Here is a 16,467-nt window from a genome sequence, read left to right on the forward strand (position 1 = left end):
GGCCTGGAAGGCTTTGTGGATGATCTAGGGCCCTAAAGAATCATAAGACTAAAAACGAATGGCGAATGGCTGCACTTCGTGCAGGTAAACAGCCCGAGCAAGGAGCGGAGGTTAAAATGCCCTGACTTGGATGGGGCTACCAAAGAGGAGTGTCAGCCCTGGGAAGCAGTGGAATGACGTGGGGGCTGGAGACGGTTCATGACATGGGAACATGCTATAAGATTGAATCCAAAAAAGCCAGTTACAAAACAGATACATTCATGTTAAGAAGAAAAAAAATACATTAGAAGAAAATGCACTTAAACGTGAATAGCTCTGGGTGATCAGATTATAACCCATTCTGGTTTTTGTGCTTCTTAATACTTTTCGGTACCTTCCTCTTATTCCGAAGTGGTGTGTATTGCTTTGATAATCATGAAAAAAGAAGTTTTTCCTGTATGGGGGGCAAAAAGCAGGCAGCCCCAGAGCACGAGACCATGGCTGAAGCCATAGCCAGGGACAGGGCACATCCGGCCTGATGTAGTCCAGAGGCTCCTGAAGGCAGGTGCAGAGGAGGGGTATAGTGGAGACTAGGGGGTGCCCCCCCTCCTGAGAGGATTGCAGGAGCACATGGGTGCCCACCACTGATGCCCCCACCCCTGAGGACCCGCAGTAGCCCTGTCCACAGTGGGGCTCTGGCCCACCCCTTAACCCCCCGGAGGTGTCTTCCGTCTCTCTTCTCTCCCCAAGGTACTAGTTTGCAAATGTTCCCCTCCCCATTCCCAAAGGCAGAACAAAATGGGAACAAGAGATGCTCTTTCTTTCCAGGGCTCCATCATTGATATTTTCCCAACTGAAGAAGTATGTATTTTTTCTTAAGTGCACCTGATTCATAGAATTGGAAAATTGGAAGGGATCGTAGAGAACATCTCGTCCAACTCATTTCTTTTGCTAATAAGGAAATAGAAACTAAGAAGGTCAAGTGGCATACCCAAGGGTGCAGAGCAAGGTGGAAACTAGTCTCCAGCAGAGATAACATCCAGGGCCCGGCACCTTTTTTCTCAGCATCCAAGCCTGTCAAATGAGCCCCGGAGGCCACTGCCAGGTAGTGTGAGCTGAGCAACCCTGGGCTTCAGAGCATGGAAGATCCTAATTCTTCCTCAAGCTTACCCATGGAAAGCAAGATTACCTACAAAGCCCCCAGCGGGTTAGATGTCACAGCTGAGCTTTTCCCCGCTCCCCAGACCACACACCCGGTGTAGCTCCCTCAGAGCATCAGACCCTCCTCCTCTCCACCCATGGTGGATGAGACCCTCAAAGCTGTCTTCTTCTTAGTCTTTCGATGATGAAGGTCATGTCATTTTGGGATCAGTCCCCTTCATGGTTAATATCTTTACTGGCCAAGCCAACCAGGTAATCCCATTTGGTAATCAAAAGGGCAGAAAAACACTGGCTTGTCATTTTCTCTATATAAAATTGACCAAAGTGGATATAAGGCAAGGATTTTCACCTTGCGCTTATATACCTAGCAGCCTCTGCCACTCACACAATTCCTTTTCCTCTTCCTCCTGGACCAAAACCCGCGTCTTCATCCGGCCACGGTTGCTGGCTCCTTGGGTATGCTCCACACGTCCCTCTGTGTTGTATATGCCATGTTGTTAGTCTTAAATGATATGCTCCTGGAGTGCAGGGGACATACCGGTTTATGCTTTTTCTGATCAGGAGCATCTGAAGCTAGAGGATTAAGAAATACATTTTCATGAGCTGAATAATAACAAAATTCAAATGGCAAAAGTCCTTGTGGTCCCCAGTAGCTGGACAGCTTAAAAAAAAAAAATAAGTACCTATTTTAGTTTTTTACTCCTACAGAGACAGGGAAAATTCCAGAGAAAAATTTGTGCCCATATATCTTGTGCCCTGCTTCTTCAAAGGAGAATAAAATTTTAAATGAGGTCATCAGGAAGAGCTCACTAAATGTGAAGCTTACAAACTGACCTTTGAAGTCGGGGTGTGGACTTCCCCCAGCAAGGTTGGCATATACACTGGTTGGAATCGCTGAACCTCCCCACCATATCCCTCTACCTCATGCAATGAAAGCATAACCCAGGCAGATTAAAACAAATAACTCAGTTTGTTTTTTGTACTGGTGTGCATGCTTTTGTTGCCATTTACAGCAGGAGGATCATCCCCATCCCTGGCTCTTCCCGCCAAGTCAAAACACCTGAGACAACAGTGTCTTTTGAGGCTTTCCCATCTCTCAGTCCTCTGTCTTGGATACTTTCAGCTCTTAGACCAGCTTTCTGCCAGAGCCGAATACTACTCTTGGTTCCTTTCTCCATGAGGAAAGCTCAGAAAGCAAAGAACTCCATTCTGATGCTCTTTCCAGTAGAATCTGGGTCATCCTTATGCCCTGGGAATTACACACCCAGTACCACCCGTCTCTGTCCCTTGTCCTTGACTCCAGTGTCCCAGGAGAATGGGGACTCTGGGGGTTACAGAACCTTTTGTAAAGGCCCCTTGCCAACTATCTCTCTGGTCTTTAGGAGATAGTTTAGTTGTACATTAGGTCGACCCCAATAACACCAGTGAGGTCCTTATAACTGTGGCTTTATTATTTTTCTTTTTGTTTTTAAGGGTTTTTTTAAGATTTTATTTAAAATCTTTAGATTAAAATCTTAAGATTTTAAATAAAAGGTTTTATTTTAAATAAAATCTTTAAAAAGATTTTAAAAGAGAGGATGCACACGTGTGCACAAGCCCGGGGAGTGGCAGGCAGAGGGAGAGGGAGAAGCTCCCCTCCCGCTAAGCAGGGGAGCCTGACACGGGACTTGATCCCAAGACCCTAGAATCATGACCTGAGCCTAAGGCAGATGCTTAACCAACTGAGCCTCCCAGGCGCCCTTATGGCTTTCTTATTTTTCTAAGGAATATTTAAGAGAAAAGTTTACTACATCATAGAATGGTGAGAAGGCCGTCAATCTCCCTTTGGTGACGGACGTAATACATTCTAGGAGGGAGGGGTGGAGGACTCACTTCAGATTTTTTAGGTGAGTTAGGTATCTTCAGGTTCTGCTGGGACAACGCCAGCTTTTGGTCATTGAAAGCCAGCAGCCTAGTGGACATTAGGCAGGGCTGGCCTCTCTCAGCCCAAGGAGACTGCTTTGAATTCTAGTCAAAAAAAAAAAAAAATCTAGTGGCCCTAGTGGTTACCTTTCCCAGCAAGCAGGAGGTGCCTCAGAAAGTGTCTTCTTAGAGATCCTGCTTTGGATAGTGCTCCCTGAGGGGCAAATATTTGCTGGTGAGGTTGGATTTTAGTCCTTGGCTTAAGTTTGAGTGGGACCATCTTTGAAGCACTGGCTTCATTGTTTTGTTTTCCTTCTGGGATCCTTTTTAGAGAGTTAACAATAAATCCATGCGTACATAAATCAAAGCCAAAATGACATAAAAAGTCCCAGGCTTTGTCCAGGTTTTCCGGAAAGCAGCGGTTTCTGGAGGAAGTTGCACCCACTCCTAAGAACAGAGAAAATAAATAAGATGAGAGCCCACCAGCAAACAGGTATTTTGTATTCCCTCTAAGGAGATGTCTACATTTACGGGAAAGCAAATAAACATTCCCCTGAATTGGGCTTGGCCCATAATGAAGTAGAAAGCAGCCCTGGGCTCTGCACAGAGTCCTGGCTGCATTTGCCACTGTCCCAGGAAGGAACAGGAGAGCGCACACCCCCTTCCCAAGGACGCCTGGACTAGAACAGATATTGGGTCCCTTTGCTCTTCAGAGAGGGACCAAGTTATCTTACAGCCTCCCGGGCCCTGTGCATGCAGCCCGGCTTCCTCCTTGGCACGAAGACCCTGGGCGGCCCTGGTCAAGGCCCTTGGGTTCCTCTGATATCAGAGCAACAGTGAGATGTGGGGACAACTGGCTGCACTTGACAAGAGCGGGCCCCTCCCACTTGCCGAGGAAGGGAGAACCATTCTCGGGACTCATCCCGAAGGCCAGGTGGCGAGGGTCTCGGTCTCTCTGCCTCCAAGCCCGAGGGTGGATGCATGAGTGCGGCCCTGTGGGGGTCTGCTCTGGATGTCCTTTCAACTGCCTGTGAGCCCCACTCAAGCCCACTCCAGAATACCCGAAGCCCCTCAGCTCCCGGAGCCTTGGCCTCCGACCGCTCTGGCTTCTGTCTTTAAGGACATTTAAAACATAGCTCTGAAATGAGGCTTGGGCCTTTTCCTGGAGTTCTAACTCTGTGTATGAAGCAGTGAAGGAGGGGCTTTGGGGAAGTCAGGGGTGCAGAAGAGCTCGTGGGGCAGCGGGTGGTGCTGAGCTAACAGGGCGACAGGGGCGTGGAAAGTGGAAAGGGAAGGAAGGCACCGGAGAGGAGGCAGCATGTGCATACAGTCCTGGTGGGCTCTTGGGGCCAGGGACCACCCACCCAGCTGGAGAGAAGGGGCTTCAATGCTCTAGAGCCGCGTCCTGTGTGCCAGACGCACTACCAGCCCTTCACTTAGGTTATAATCCGCACTCCATTCTTGTTTCCACCCTGCAGGGAGCTCTTCCAACATCTCTTTCAATGCCTGGGGCGTTCAGGCTCTGGATGGTTCCCTTGCTTGTTCAAGGACGCTTAGCTAGGAAGGGGCTGGGCTGGGCTGCCTTAGGAATATGGCCTGCTCACTTAGCCTCTTTGGCCCATGGTGTTCTCAACCGTAAGGGGACAATGGTCACACTGGTACTTCTCCAACACAGGGCACATCGAGGCCTTTCAGCAGAGAAGTGGCTGGAACATGACACTAAGGAGGCTCAGTGTGGGGCTGGTCCACAGGCTGGTTGCAGGAGAGGAAAGCAAGCCAACAAGACTGGCTTCCTAGACACATGGAAACGCAGAGGTGAGGGGGGTGGAGCAGCGCTCAGGTGCAGAGGCTCAGGTGGTCACTGCTGCAAGAGAGTCAAAGCAAGACACGAGAAACACTTCAAAGGAAAAACTAAGAGCATTTGGAGATTGACTGAATAACCACAGTGACAAAAGCCAACACTTACTGAGGGTTATGCCAGTTGTCCCAACAAGCGCTCAACTACCCATCTTCCCCGCAGCGGGGCTGGAATCTGAACTCAGATGCTCTCAGTCCAGAGCCTGTGTTCTTCGTCTCCACGGAGTCCTGCCTCCTCACCAGGTGCCGAAGGAAATCTTCTACTCGAATTGACTCCTCCTCCTCTGGTTAAAATTCCGTCAAATTCCAGATTTCAGCTCCACCCGAGAACTCCCACCCATCTACGCCTACTTCCCACTGTTTTCCCTGCAGTGTGGGCCTGCTCCTGAAAGTTCTGCTCCCGAGTCCCCACTCCTATCCATCCAGCGTCCACACCTCATCATCCAAGCCGGACACCGAGTGTCATCCCTCTGCCCCTGGAGTTAGGCCCCCTCCCTCTTTGCTTCCATCACCTCTACCTGCTTCTGGCATGTATCACACTGTAGTCATATTTTTTGTCTGCTTGTTCATATTTCAACCTCCCCTATAGGATTGTGAGCCCTTGGGACCGAGGCCCAGCCTGTGTATAGTGTGTGGCATATAGTGGGTGCTAGGCAGATGCTGATGAGTGACTTAACATGACTGATTGATTAACTGGTTTAATTAATTACTTGACACCTGGGTCCAGGACAGGGGTCCTTCTGGCTCCGACCCCACCCTATTCCACTAAAGAGGCTCACATTTAGTATTTATCGTAAAAGCTTTCTGCATCCTCCTTGAAAAGCTGAAAGCTGGTACCAGTGGTCCCCTTTTTGCCTTGTCTATGATCTGTCAGTTTAGACACACACACAACTCATACACGTGAATGTGTGCACACATGCACACACGCCCACATAAACTTCTTCCCTGGCTGCGCCCCAGACCAAAGCCAAGGAAATGAATGCCCCTTCCCTGCCCGGTTCTAGACATCCAGACAGATTAGTTCTAAGCACAAGAGGCGAGACCCTCCCTGGGCAGGGCAGGAGATGGATGGGCCCGCTGACTGACGCCAGCACCCGGGACGGGACGTAAGTCTCGGTGGGTCAGGGTCATTGCCAAGTTGGTTTTCTCACCTGCACCACTGCTCTCGGCTTCCCTCTTCTAGGTGGGAGGGGCCCAGCCCTGGCTCAGAGGCATTCTCCACGCCCCCTCCACCCCCAGGCAGTGCTGAAGGGAAACTGCGAGCTGAACCCTGGCCTCTGCAGGCCCAGGCAGAGGGAGCAGTCCCGCAGAACCCCCTCCAGGACACCCCAGCTCTGCTCCCCCGCCGGGCCCTGCCTGCCAAGACAGGTCAGTGGCGTTATTCTTGGTCCTCATTAGCACTTGCACAAGTTCTGGAATGAATCCTGTCTTCCTAAGTGGCCCCAGAATGCTGCCGCCTCAGCCTTGCTTTTGAAGTCATTGTGGGAGAGTCCAGGAAGTGGGTCCACTCTTGCCTCCCAGCGGTGGGGACCCACCAGAGCCGCACGGCTGTAGAGAGTGGAAGCCAGGGGCCAGTCCCCCAGTGATGGACGACACACTGCAGCAGGGGCCTCCTGGCTGGATGACCATGCTCGGGTCTCCTGTGGACCCTTTGCTCCTGGGTCCTGACAACAGCCACTAGCGCGGCTGGGGCCTCGCAGTCTTTCCAGTCTCGGTGCGCTCTGTGACCTCCGGGAAGGGGCTCAGCCCCCCAACATTTGTCGTTAGTACCTGTCCTGCCCCCTCCAAGGAGAGAACTGTGATCGCCTAGGGGAGCGCACTCTGAAGTGTAAAGAAGCATGTCAACGTGACTCTGTGGGCCACGGGAAACTCTCTGGCTCTCACTACTCTCCAGCAGGTAGTTTGGAGGGAGGGACATAAGACCCTAACCCCGCACAGCTGATTGTCGGTACCAAATTGCTGGTTCCTCCCTGCTGCCCGAAAGTGGCTTTAACCATGGAAGACAAAGAGCAAAGGACAGACTCCTGGGCTGAGGTTCCCCCTGGGCCCTGAGCAGGTGCCACCACTGAGTCATCCCACACAGGCACTTAGGGGACGAAGGGTAGGAAAGAAGGGGTTCCAAGTGTCTTGGGCTAGCAACTCCTCACAAGCAAAACAAATGGAGCCGGCTGTTGGGTGGGGGCTAGAGCAGCACCCAAGACCAGCAACCAGGGAGACTCCTTGTCTTTTTACTGTATCTGGTCAGGCCCTGTGCCAAACTATCCTGTATGTCCGAGAGACAAGAGGAAAGTAATCAGTTTCTAGCCCAGTGACAGCATGGTAGGAACTGGCCCAGAAACATCAGCCCTCAGCCCCACCACGCCCCTCTCCATCTTTGCTTAGTACAATCACACACACACACACACACACACACACACACACACACACACACACACACACACACACACACAGGCAATGTCCCAGCCGCCTGACCTCTGTCCCAGCATCCTTTACCTTTTCTCTCCAGGTTGCTTAGAGGCTGTTTTGCCTCAGGGCCTGCAATGGCCCATCCTGCGGGGGGAGGGGGGGGTGGGTGTCAGATTCCCCACCCCCACCCCCAGCCTCATTATACTCTTTCACCTGAGGATGAGTTGTTTTAAGATTTTATTTATTTATCGGGGGTGGGGGAGAGAAAGAGCAGGCGGAGGGAGAAGCAGGCTTCCCGCTGAGCAGGGAGACGGATGCGGGGCTCGATCCCAGGACCCTGGGATCATGACCTGAGCCAAAGGCAGACGCTTAACTGACTGAGCCACCCAGGCACCCCCTGAGGATGAGTTTAAACCCACCCACCAACCAACCAACACCAACCCTTTCCTGCCTTATTGTTCATCTCTCCAACTCTCCTCCTGTTACTCCTTCACAACACTTGCTTCAAATGGCGGACACCCCCACTTCACTCTTCTGAGCTTCCTTGTCTCAGGCTCCAACCATTTGCTGAGATCTGATTCAGACCTCACCTCCCCAAGGAGGCTTCGGATCGCCCCCCTTCTCTGAACACTGCCACTCGCTAACCCGTACTGAGCACTTAGGGAGCCAGGCTGTGTGCCGACCCCATCCGCTAAAACCACTGTCTTTCATCTCCTCGATGACCCCAGGGCCCTCATTCATCGGATGAGGAAACCAGAGTTTGCGAAGAGTTTGCGTAACTTCCTCAGGGTCACACAGACCCAAGGGTCTGACTCACGGCCAGGATGGCGAGGTGCAGACATGAGTGGGAGTTGGAGCTCGGGCATGGACTGCCTTGGGGCGGCCCCAGCTCAGTGCTTCAGCGTCTGCTTCTAACCACTCCTCCGTGGAAGGGGACAAGGAGACACCCCCTTAGAGCACGTACTGCTTTCCTGGTCGGCCCCATTGCCACTTTACCACCCATCCAGCACCTTGTCCTGTCTCGCAAGCAGCCGTCTGTGTGCAGGAGGAGGTCAGCGCCTTTGAGGGGAGGCTGCAGTGCACGTTCTGCCTTCCTACAACCTGGAGAGCCCCTCCCAGGGGAAGTGCCATCAATCTTCTAACTGGCTGATTGAAGTCTTCAAATGAGAGCGTCACCAAAAATGCTTTTGCCGCTATAGGAGTCTATGCCCTAGGCCACATCAAGCTTTTGGAATCTGTTCTGCTCTTTCCTTTCCCCCTCTCTTGCTGTGGGGTGTCCGTAAGGCGACAGCCCACACAGACCCCAACTTCCTGCCCACGGCTCACCTTCAAGCTACGGCACCTGCCACCTTTACCCCCTCAGGGCCCCTGCAACCAGCCCGAGGTCAGCCACGCTCCTCCGCTCGCCTGGAGAGAGTCTCCTCTCCACCCGGACACTGACACGCACTCAGCTCATCTTCTCCACTCCCATGTGTCCCAGCCCTCCCCTGCCCTCTCCCTCAGGGACCCAGCACCCGGCCCTGCCCTCCTACCAGCTTCTCCAGCTTCCCAGCACTCTCTCGGGGACCCTCACCTGCTTTGCTCATCTGGGAACAAACATCAAAGAAAAGCACTCATTTATCTTTGGACATTTGATTTCCCAGGACATCTTGAGCGACTCTCAAATATGAGATCAATACAAATACAATCGTTTAAATGGCCTGATATTAAATGCTTCTGACCCAAAGAGTAAAAAGCTTTTGGCGGGATCGTTCCATTGATAGGAGAATCACAATGACAGGTTTCAGAGATGAAAGTAATGGATCAGATAATAGAACCGTAGAGAAAGCACAGATGAAAGGCAAATAACCCCATTTGAAATCCAAAGCTTTCACTTGAGAGGGAAAAACTGCCAAAAGCACTGTTTTGTGTTAAAGAGATCATGATGCAAGGAGCACACACTTGCTACCTACTTGAGTTTTCATCCGTGCGCGTATGTGTGTCACTTTCCACCTTGAAGTAGTGTGGTCTTCGTTGTGGATGTTTCACAGGCCAGCGACACCAGTCACTTCAGTGCCACGAACACTGCGGCCAGGCGCGGCCCCCAAGTGACCGAACAGCCTCCGAGGGATAGAGAGAGAGAGAGAGGAGAGAAAGAGCTCCCAGCTCCCCGACCACATGGTGAGCTGAGTCCGATACCAGCCTGCTTCCCCACATCACTAGACTTCAGCAGACCTTCTCACTAAAAGAGCACATAACAACAAACAACTAGTACAAACAAAGCATTTTATTTAGAGCAAGATTTAAAGACATAGGAACATTAAGCATCTTAACTGCTGTTCTTTAGCTGTTATTCACCTCAAACTAAGCCCGTCCTTGAGTCCTCTCGCATTTCTGCAGAAAGCAGTTTTTCTAACTCACCTTCACCTTCTTGGGGTCAGTCCCTTCCAGGTTTCTTGTTTTTCTAGAACTTTCCGTGGCTTCATCGGGCATCAGAACAGGTAGGGTCCTTCTTCTACTTCACCTCTGAAGTCCAAATAAAAGAATATGACTACTACTGGTTTGCAGCAGAGTAAAGAAAAGCCCCATTATTGCAGCCCTATCACTTCCCTGGGCATTTGGGGTTTCTCTATCTTACCTCTCCAGGGAGCAGAGAAAGAAAAGATTCTCTGTCACGTATGCCCTACATTTTGCCTGTGTCACTCCTGTCCTCCCAATCAGACGAGGTTGTTTACTGCCTCCCTACCCTCAGCTCTTTGCCCTTTGGATCAAGATGTGTTTATCGGTCGATTGATATTTACTTAAAATTGGTGCTTATGAGATGCAGCAGTTTTTACACTTGGCTCCTGACACAGACCGTGTTCTTACATAGTCCTAATGAAGACTTAAGATTTAAGAAAAACCACATTCAGAAAGAATTCCGTGAAATTCCATGGGAACAATGGAAAAGGTTTTAAATGGGAGATTAAGGTGACCCATTAAATAAGGATTATAGGAAATGACCGATGTACAGGACTGGACTGGACCAAAGAGACGAAGACCGAATATCCAGCTAGAAGTGGGCTGATGTGTGATGGGGAGGAGTTCAAAATCAATTCAATACACTGGAGGGAGGGAGCGAAGAACTTAGACCAGGCATCCTCACTCCTAGGAAACCAGCTATCACAGGAAGGCTCAGACGAGTCCTGGGAGTGCAGGACCGGTACGCCAGAGTCTGAAAATACAGTCATCACAAATAACGTCTCTGAAGAGGGCTCTCTGTCCCCTGTCATCGTTTCTACTCTCTGCAGTGTGTGGTCAATCTAAGTATAGAGCACAGGAGAGTAGGGAGAGAATCATAGACCCCAGTGTCTATCACTTCTTTTTTTTTAAGATTTTATTTATTTATTTGACAGTGAAAGGGAGATAGAGTGAGAGAGCCCAAGCAGGCAGAGCGTCAGGCAAAGGGAGAGGGAGAAGCAGAGTCCCCACTGAGCAGGGAGCCCGATGCGCGACTCTATCCCAGGACCCTGGGAACACGAGCTGAGCCGAATGCAGATGCTTAAGCGATGGAGCCACCAAGCGTCCCTCTATCATGTCTAATTAACACAGGGTCAGAGGAGGTAGATCTTCTGGCGGATATCTAAAAATCCTCTGAAGTCCTATCGAGCCCCATCTCTGATGATTAAATGCCAGTTCTAAAATAAGAAGACTTTGTCCCCAAACCAACAGATGTTTGGGCTGTCATCATTTTGCTTGTTCTAAACTCATTTGTGATTTCACTGTGAAGTCCCATCTGTGTGATTAATAGGAATCACTTATATAAGATTATTTGGAAAATCTTACTAGTCATGAGGTATCTAACTCTCCATCTCAGTGACTTGTCTTATACAGCAATACAGTGGGGCATTCTGAAAGAGCATTTGGTGAACTTTCCACCTCATCAACCTAGAAAGGTTTCAGAAATCCCCCACACTCTTCAAGATGGCTTTTATCAGATACCTCAGATCCATGAAAGGTAGATTAATGGTTTCCATCTTGCATACAGTGCATTCCCTAATTGCTTATAGGACCTTGGACCAGCAACTTTGCCCAGTGGGTCTCAGTTTTCTCACCTATAAAATTAAAGTAATCAATAGACTACATTATTTCCACAGCTTCTTTAAGTTCTAAGGCTCTAGCATTATCTTAAATACTTCATTAGCAATCTTGACCAAACTAGCATTACAGGTGAGAAACAGGCTCCAAAGACAGAAATCCTTCTGGGTTTATACCCATTAGGTCAGAGACAACCATTTTATAAGTTGTTGGTTTACTCATTGCCGAACGTGTCATGACCTTGTCCACATTAAAGATCATCTATTTTTCTGCGCATTCACATGGCCCCATTTCATTATCACCCTCAGCTGAGCATTTTACCTCCTGGGATGCTCATACCTTCTTCCTTCTCTTTCTGTATAGTATGAAACTCTTATATGTTATTGCAATTACTAAGTAAAGTCACTTTTCACATCTCTTCATTCAGAAAATTATCCCAATTTTTTATGATGCCTTTATTCTAATGAATAACAATTCCAATTTCCAAAGTGCTTTTCAGACATCCACTGACTTACCTGACCCCTCAGAACAATCCCATTTTTTTTTTTTTATAAAAGTAATCTGTTACACAACATTCCTACCCATGTGTGATAGTTATAACAACTTCTTTCCCTGGTAAACTTTGGCATGAAATTTCATCATTTTTTTTTTCTGACAGTCAAAATCGTTTTCATTCATTGTACTCTTCCCCAAAGACTTGCTTACTTGGGGAAAGAAATCTGGTAGACCAATGATGCGTGAACCCAACTCACAGAGGGTCCTGGGAACTGAGAGCTGAAGTGGCCTTCAGGGATCATCTGTCTCACCCACCTGTGAACATGGGCTCTCTTATTTCCAGAGACCAAAACGTGCTTGCCTCTGGGGCTCCCCTATGTTGGGGTGCAGAACCTTTGTTTATGGGCTCCTTATATCCGTGAGCTCCCCTGAGTTGCTCTTGAGCTCATAATTTCTAATTTGTACGTATCGGGTCCCACTTGGTGGCTTTTCCTGGTCCCCTGTTGTGAGCCTCTTTTTTTGTTGTTGCTTTTCAAAGCTGCCCTTTTCCCAAGATGGCTGCTTTGACTTAATGCATCAGCTGCAGCATTTGTGATCTGCCGCCAGGTTTTCTGGGAGGCAGGTTTCCTGGGCTTCCATCAGGCTTTTAAAGAGCCCTCTGGTCTTCCCGCCGGCTGTTTGCGCTGCTCCGTTTTCCTCCTAATTAATGCCTTCGTCTTATCTGAGTGGCCTGTTCTCAAACATCGCAACTGAGTGATTGATGTGTTTTGTTGTGTTTTCTTTTGGAGCCCTCCCTATCTGCCCAGACTTGACTTAATTGGGGTTTGCTCACTGTGATTTAAACTGATTCGCCCACTAGGTAGCCCTTACATCAAATCCTGCTCACCACTCAGAAAAACCACAGCTAAGGATTGTTTGGCAAGTCTCAGTGTTCACAGGGTCTCCCACCGAAGGTCAGGGTTGGCTCAACGGTTGAGAGCTTGGGCTCTGGGGTCAGCTGGAATTGCCTCTGACAACAGAGCCCTTGACGAGGGGATGAAGCTTCCTGAACTCCAGTCTCTGAGTCTGTAAAATAAGAATTATAGGACCCACTTCATAGAAATGTTGAGAAAGTAAATTGAAATAATGCACGGAAAATGCTCAGTACCTGGTGAGGGCCGGGTGAGAGTTATTCCTGATTATCCCACTCAACCCTTGGGAATAGGCAAAGCAGCTCATCTTAGCCCCAGATTATGGATGAACACATTGGGCCCATAAAGGGCACATGGCTTACCCTATGCCACACGGCAGGTGCATGAACCATGGCAGGCACTGGACCCCCAGGCTCACACACTATCTGTTACCCCAACACTGCCTCTCAGAACCAAGACCCTTGTCCTCTATGACAGTGGTTCCCAAAGTGTGGTCCCCAAACTCCCAGCATCAGCATCACCTGGGAACTTGTCAGACATGTCTACTTTTGAGTCCCAGACCTAATGAATCAGAGGCCCAGCAATCCGGGTTTCAGCAAGCCCTCCTGGACTCTGATGCAAGCTCAAGTATGAGAACCACTGCTCTATAGAATAAGGATTTATCTCTTGGTCTAACTCCTGAGATAGAGGGGTCCCCACAAATCCTGGTGTGATCCCCAACATGAGTTCACCCTTCCAGGCTCTGGGACAGTATCTTCTTTGTGATTGATCCCTACTGATACCGTTGAACTCTGGAGTGCTTCTCACCCCTGGACTCACATTAGAATCATCTGGGGAACTTTGTAAACACACAAAGGCCCACCCCAGACCACTTAAGTGTTCAGTCATAAAGACACCGAGGAATTACCCTATGCACGCCCCATGGAACTCTGTTAATCTGGGAATATGTTTACCTCATTAAGGTTTTTGTGCTTTACAATCCACTTCCAGTAAATTGTTTCTTCCCTTCCTGTACACCTTGGATCCTCTGCCCATTTATTTGCACAGCTGCTAGTTTTGTACAGAGGTATTTACTTATACCTCAGCTTTGCTGCCCTGTCCACACCCAGAGTTATTCTGCTTGATCTAAATATAGTGACAAGATATGATAAGTACTCAACACTGACACACTATAATTCTTATTTTTCATCTAACTTAGAAGGAATAAAGGCAGATAGTTTAATGAGCATGTTGGACTATTAAGGATCCTAAGATCACTCCCTGGCCCACCAGGGTCACAATCATACACAGGGTCCTGGGGACCTAAGAAAGAAGACAGTGTCAGCCTTTCTCACCCTCACAAGGAACAGGAAGATCTGGCTTGAGCCTGAGGCCATAGTGAGGGCTTCTCCTGCAGCCCCTCTGAATCAAAGCTCAGCAGCCTCCAAAAAAGGGCCACCTCCACTTGTCCGACTGGCTCAGATAAGGAGGCTGAGAATCTTGGGGTTGCCTTACTTATCCCAGGAGTGGTAATTTCCTGTGAATTCCCGTTAACAAATATGGATCTTGCAGAAGAGGCAAGAAAAGAATAGAGAAAAAAGCAGGTGCTCCCACTCCAGCTGTAAGGTTGATGGACACTGAACCCTGTAGAGACCAAGAAGAATTTCCCTCTACACATGGGCACAGCCGGGTTTCACGGGGCCTGAAGCCCCACATAGCTCAGGATAGGAAGGGGAGGGTCACTTTAAGAAAAAGAATACAAAGTTACAAATACGAAATTAGGCATGAAATTTCAAAAGGGACCTTGCACACTAGGGCTTAAGTTCAAATTCCTTTTGTCCTACAGTATTTTCCCCTCCACCTAGATTCTTTTAAAAACTGTTCTGGATTTTTTTTTTTTTTTTTAAATCGATCACCCCCAGGTATACATCCTTCACAGTGTTAGACAACTTTCCATCATCCTCATTACCATCACAGAATATGTTCTTTGAATTTCAAAAGACTCTGTAAATGGGAAATTTGTTCATAAAAGAGGGTATTCACATGTACAAACACAAAGACCAGCATTTAATGTATTGACTTTATTTTTTATGAGGTAGTATATTCACATGGTCCATTGCTCAAAAGGTACAAAAGGATATATAGTGATAAGTTCTGAGTAAGTTTTATAAACTTTAAAATAAAACACATTATTATAGGGGCACCTGGGTGGCTCAGTCGGTTGAGCATCTGACTCTTGGTTTTGGCTCAGGTCATGATCTCATGTGTCCTGGGATCAAGCCCCTCATCGGGCTCCCTGGTCAGTGGGGAATCTGCTTGAGGATTCTCTCCCTCTGCCCCTCCCCCCACTGGTGTGTGCACGCATGCACACTCTCTCAAATAAATAAAAATAAATCTTTAAAAAAATAAAATGCATTATTATAAAATGCATTTTTCTTTTTTTTTAATTTTATTTATTTCCTTTATTTATTTGTCAGAAAGAGAGAGAAAGAGCACAAGCAGGGGGAGCGGCAGGGAGAGGGAGAAGCAGTCAGAGGGAGAAGCGATGCGGGACTCCATCCCAGGACCCTGGGATCATGACCTGAGCCGAAGGCAGATGCTTAACCAACTGAGCCACCCAGGCATCCCAAAGTGCATTTTTTTTCTATTAAGAAAGTAATACTTGCTTAATACAAAATTTTTAAAGACAAAAATACAGAAAGAATCACATTTTAACCCATTATCCAAAGTCAAAACTTAAGCTCTTTCCAAACACCTGCCAGATATGAGTAGATAAAGGTAGAGACTTGGCCTTTTGTCTGTCTGCCTTTCATCCTCCTAACACCTAAGACTTTTCCAATCTTCCCAGTAATGAGTAAGAAACAGGCTTCCATAAAGAAAGGTAGAAGGAATTGAAGCACAGTAGCATTTTGTGGGGGAAACTATAAGCTTTCGAAATGTATGGAGGCATCAGGCCATACCCAGTAATCTAAGAGTCTAGACCAAATATGGTAAGTGCCTTTAAGCCTAAGGAGCAATTCCATTCCATCCGGGATGACCGCCATGACACCAGCCTCAGTGTGAAGAACGCTGTGATCCATTAGCCATGTCTGTCATGCTCATGGAGTGGGGGCGGGGGGGAGACAATCTGAGTGACACACACAGGTCATAGTGGTCTAGGTGTAAGTGGAGGTTTGGCTAAAAGAACCACCTAGAGTCAGGGCTCCAAAAATGAGAATCAACTGAGTAAATTAACTAAAGCAAACAGAAATATATGGCTATCCAATCCTCATTGTGTAGAGAGGCTTACAGAGGGCAGGTGCCTGAAGGTCCTCCACCCATCTTTCCCCCTCACCCAGTGATAGCTGTCCTTGTGGACAATACTCCCCCAGCCAGAACAGGCACAGGCCCTCTCCCTCCCCTAATGCTCTTTGGGCTCCTCTCCTTCTGGATCTTACTTGTCTCCCCACTGGAGTGCCCAGGGGTCAAGAGCTGGTCATGTACTCTCTCTCATTACCTTCCTCCAGGCCCCACACAGAACCCCTGCACAAGCTTTCCATACTTGACAGATGTAATGAAGCCCTTTGGGTCCAAAAAATGTTGGGTCACACTCCTCAGCCCCTCAGACATTCACTGGGTACTCACTCTGCCCTTTGTATTCAGTGATGAAGAGGATCTAGACCCTTCCCTCAAGGGGCTTACAGTCAGTGAGGGGAGTAAAGCACATGCACAAATCATTATA

General features: G+C 48.6%; 1 protein-coding gene and 1 long non-coding RNA gene across 2 annotated transcripts in view; one reads left to right on the forward strand and one right to left on the reverse strand.

Moving 5' to 3' along the window:
• Positions 1 to 16,467, forward strand: part of LIPC (lipase C, hepatic type) — a 152,229-nt gene that overhangs the window by 41,942 nt on the left and 93,820 nt on the right.
• Positions 3,191 to 10,002, reverse strand: LOC113909608. The gene is made up of 4 exons (XR_003515772.1): positions 9,923 to 10,002; positions 9,706 to 9,808; positions 9,258 to 9,369; positions 3,191 to 3,489 (listed from the first exon to the last, which is right to left on the reverse strand). It is a non-coding gene; the product is annotated as an uncharacterized LOC113909608 (long non-coding RNA).

This window comes from Zalophus californianus, chromosome 6 (assembly GCF_009762305.2).
Source record: "Zalophus californianus isolate mZalCal1 chromosome 6, mZalCal1.pri.v2, whole genome shotgun sequence".
Classification (NCBI taxonomy): Eukaryota; Metazoa; Chordata; class Mammalia; order Carnivora; family Otariidae; genus Zalophus; species Zalophus californianus.